The sequence below is a fragment of the Macaca mulatta genome, chromosome 6 (assembly GCF_049350105.2).
Source record: "Macaca mulatta isolate MMU2019108-1 chromosome 6, T2T-MMU8v2.0, whole genome shotgun sequence".
Taxonomy (NCBI): Eukaryota; Metazoa; Chordata; class Mammalia; order Primates; family Cercopithecidae; genus Macaca; species Macaca mulatta.
In genome coordinates this window covers 83893057-83897439 of record NC_133411.1, presented here as the reverse complement: position 1 = coordinate 83897439, position 4383 = coordinate 83893057, and the positions used below count along the sequence as shown (strand labels likewise).

The following is a 4383-nucleotide window of genomic DNA, read 5'->3' as shown; positions in this document are numbered from 1 at the left end:
TTCTAATGATACCACTCCTGGCTTACATACTCTGTCTTATATGTTATTATGTTATTGTTATATAATATAATTTTATCATTTTTGTTTATCTCCACAAAACTGTATCATTTTTATTTTATAAGAATCAGTGTTTTGTTTTCATTCTATCACATACCTACATTTTTTTCTTTTTACAGCATTTTTTATCCCTTTTTTCATTTCCAACTTTTAAGTTCAGGGATACATGTGCAGGATGTTCATGTTTGTTACATAGGTAAACATGTGCCATAGTGGTTTGCTGTTCAGATCATCCCATCACCTAGGTATTAAGCCCAGCATCCATTAGCTGTTTTTCCTGATGCTCTCCCACCTCCCACCCTCTACCCTCCAATAGGCCTTAGTGTGTGTTGTTCTTCTCCCCCTTGTATCCATGTTTTCTCGTCATTCACCTCCCACTTATAAGTGAGAATATGTGGTATTTGGTTTTCTGTTCCTGTGTCAGTTTGCTGAGGATAATGGCTTTCAGCTCCATCCATGTCCCTGAAAAGGACATGATTTTGTTCTTTTTTATGACTGCATAGTATTCCATGGTGTATATGTACCACATTTTCTTTATCCAGCCTATTATTGATGGGGATTTAGGCTGATTCCATGTCTTTGCTATTGTGAATAGTGATGCAATGAACATATGTGTCCATGTATCTTTATAACAGAATGCTTTATATTCCATTGAGTATACATCCAATAGTGGGATTGTTGAGTTGAATGGTATTTCTGCCTCTAGGCCTTTGAGGAATTGCCATACTGTCTTCCACAATGGTCGAACTAATTTATACTTCTACCAACAGTGTAAAAGTGTTCCTTTTTCTGCCAGGGGTGGTTGCTCATGCTTGTAATCCCAGCACTTTGGGAGGCCAAGGCAGGGAGATCACCTGAGGTCAGGAGTTTGAGATCAGCTTGGCCAACGTGGCAAAACCTTATCTCTACTAAAAATACAAAAATTAGCCTGATGTGGTGGTGGACGCCTGTAATCCCACCTACATGGGAGGCTGAGACAGGAGAATCGTTTGAACCTGGGAGGCAGAGGTTGCAGTGAGCCAAGATCATGCCACTACACTCTAGCCTGAGCAACAGAGCAAGACTCCATCTCTCTCTATATATATATATATTCCTTTTTCTCCATCCCCTTGGCAGTATCTGTTGTTTTTTGACTTTTTAATAATAGCCATTATGACTGACATGAGATGGTATCTCATCATGGTTTTGATTTGCATTTCTCTAATGATCAGTGATGTTGAGCTTTTTTGCATATGTTTCTTGACTGAATGTATGTCTTCTTTTGAGAAGTGTCTGTCATGTCCTTTGCCCACTTTATAATGGGGTTGTTTTTTTCTTGTAAATTTGTTTAAGTTCCTTGTAGACTCTGCCTATTAGACCTTTGTCAGATGGATAGATTGCAAAAATTTTCTACCATTTTGTAGGTTGTCTGTTCACTCTGATGACGTATCTACAATTTTCTTTGCATGTCAGACTTTCCACCTGAGATTACTTTCCTTCTGCCTGAAGTGCTCATAGAATTTTCTTTAATGAGAATTTGTTGGTAGTAAACTTTCTCAATTTCCTTTCCCTCTACTGAATTATATTAATTTTCCCCTTGGTCTCTAAAGATATTTTTCTTGGATAATTCTAGATTAATAATTATTTTCTGTTACCAGAGTCAATATATAATGTTCTTTGTCTTCTGGTTTCAGTTGTTGAAAATTTGGCTATCAGTTCATTGTTTTTCCTTTAAAGGTAACATGACTTTTCTCTCTAGTTGCATTTGAAATCATTTTGTCTTTGGTGTTTTGCCATTACTATGATATGTGTAGGTATGAATTTATTTTTATTTTTATTTTTCCCACTGGGGACTTGTTGGGCTTTACAAGTTTGCGGATTGTTGTTTTCATAAATGTTGATGAGTTCTCAGCCATTATTTCTTCAGTTATTGTCTCATCCCATTTTATCTCTTCTGTCCTTCTGTCATCTGATTACATGTGTTTTAGACCTTCTTGCTCAATGCTCTATGTCACTTAACTTTCTTTTATACTTTCTATCTCTTTTTCTCTTTCTGCTTTATTCTGGGTAATTGAGCCCTACCTTCCAGTTCACTAATTCTCTCTTTAGCTGCCTTTAATCTGCTATAGAACTTACTAAGTTTTAAATTTCAGTTATTATATATTTAGTTCTTTTTCAAATTTTTACTTAATAGTTTATTTTTTCCTTTTTTAACTCATGTTTTAATTCTCTTGGTTCACTGAAGACATTAACATATTTATTTTATGTTCTATGATTGGTACTTTAGTGTCTGAAGTTTTCATATATTTGATTTTGTTCTTTGTTGTTTCTGCTGGTTCTTACTCATAGTACCTTGTTTTCTTGTGTATTTTGTGAATTTTCATGATGGTGAATTGTTATTTCTTAGAACAGTGAGAATTCTTTAAGGCCTGACTTGAAGGTTATTGCAGAGATTTATATTTGATTCTATTATGTGTCTGAGAACTAAATTCTTGACTTGAGGTTTCTTGTACCACCTATGTAGTGTGAAGTTAGGATGTAGACAGGGAGAAAGCTGTTGTGGTTATTAATACTTAGGTTTTTTCCCACTTTCTATTCAACACTAAGGTCAGACCCATTTCCCTGAAGTTCTCTTTAGGGGTTTGGGGGAAGAGAGTTGTGATTACTTTTAGTATACTATTACTTAGAAGGTGTAGCATTTTGTCATCCCATTTTTATTGGAAGAATCACTTATTATGATTTCTAACTTGAGAAGACCTGGTCTTTTTCTCCTCCCTCCCAATCCCTGGGAGGCTGTGGAAATCTAAGGTCAAGGTCATTTAGTTAGATATATAACCTCAAGAGAAAAGCGGGTTTCAGTATGGTATGTACCTTTCTGGGTTTCCATAGTCACTTAGTTTTTGACTTCTGAATATTCCTTAATGTCTTGCTTAGCTCTTGTTGCATTTAAAAAGGAAGTTTTAGCCCTTTTCACGAGATGGTGCCAAAAGCAAAGAAGGAAGCTCCCGACCCTCCTAAAACTGCAGCCAAAGCAATGGCTTTGAAGGCCAAGAAGGTGGTGTTGAAAGGTTTCCACAGCCACAAAAAAAAAGAGAAGATCTGCACGTTACCCACCTTCCGGCAGCCCCAAACACTGTGACTCCAGAGGCAGCCCAGATATCCTCGGAAGAGCACCCCCAGGAGAAACAAGCTTGACCGCTATGCTATCATCAAGTTTCCACTGACCACGGAGTCTGCCATGAAGAAGATAGAAGACAACAACACATTTGTGTTCACTGTAGATGTTAAAGCCAACATGCACCAGATCTAACAGGCTGTTAAGAATCTCTATGACATTGATGTGGCCAAGGTCAACACCCTGATTTGGCCTGATGGAGAGAAGAAGGCATATGTTCAACTGGCTTCTGATTATGATGCTTTGGATGTTGCCAACAAAATTGGGATTATTTAAACTGAGTCCAGCTGGCTAATTCTAAATATATGTACATATTTTTACCATAAAAAAAGAAGTTTTAGTATTTTATTTAGCATTTTAATGTTTTCAGTTCGTGGTTAGGAAGACATCTAGTCCACCATACTTCTAGAAATGGAAGCTCATTTTTCTTTTGAAGGTAATTAAAGTGAAGGTTATAGTCATCCTCATTAGTAATCACAATAACTTGAAATCATTTCTTGTACCTAAGATAGATACTTTAGCACAAAATGAACAAAGGTCATATAATTAAAGAAAATTATCTTTCTCATATAGATAATGGGAGGGGAGGAAAGTAAAATGTTAAACAAAAAGCAAATGTTAAACCAAATGGTAACATTAATATTATTATTGCTTCTTTATCATTTTTGCACAATTTTCAATCATGATATATGAGATACTCCTTGCAAGAATTCTATGAGTTGCTGTTTTATTGTAAAATCAGAGTACCCTAAGAGTTGAGGCTGAGGGTTGTAATAGTTGCATTATATTCTGTTGCATTGATAAATATTTTTCTTCTTCTTTTAGTTATTAAAGTTAGTTCCGATTTTTTTTTGTTATAAAGACTACTGTTATGAACTTTGCTGACATGACTTTTTGTCACTTTATTTTTTTCTTATAGGAACAATCTTAAAAATAGTACTTCTGGGTAATAGAGTGTAGACAGCTTTAATTATTAAAAGTCTCATTTATGTGTGTTGGCTTGAGATTATGCATCCCTCAAATTTAGCATAATAACTGTTAGTGAATCACCAAGATCGTTGTAAAGTTTATAGTATAGCAGTAGCCTCAGATTTTGTACTGGTAGGGGTTTTAGAACAATTTCTTTTTCCAGGGCTTTGGCTCCCATTTTGTCTGCCAATTTGAAACCAGAC

General features: G+C 35.6%; 1 pseudogene; it reads left to right on the top strand.

Annotated features, from left to right (window-relative positions):
- Positions 1–3013: 3013 nt before the first annotated feature.
- On the top strand, positions 3014–3487 carry LOC100426695 (large ribosomal subunit protein uL23 pseudogene; annotated as a pseudogene).
- Positions 3488–4383: the final 896 nt, after the last annotated feature.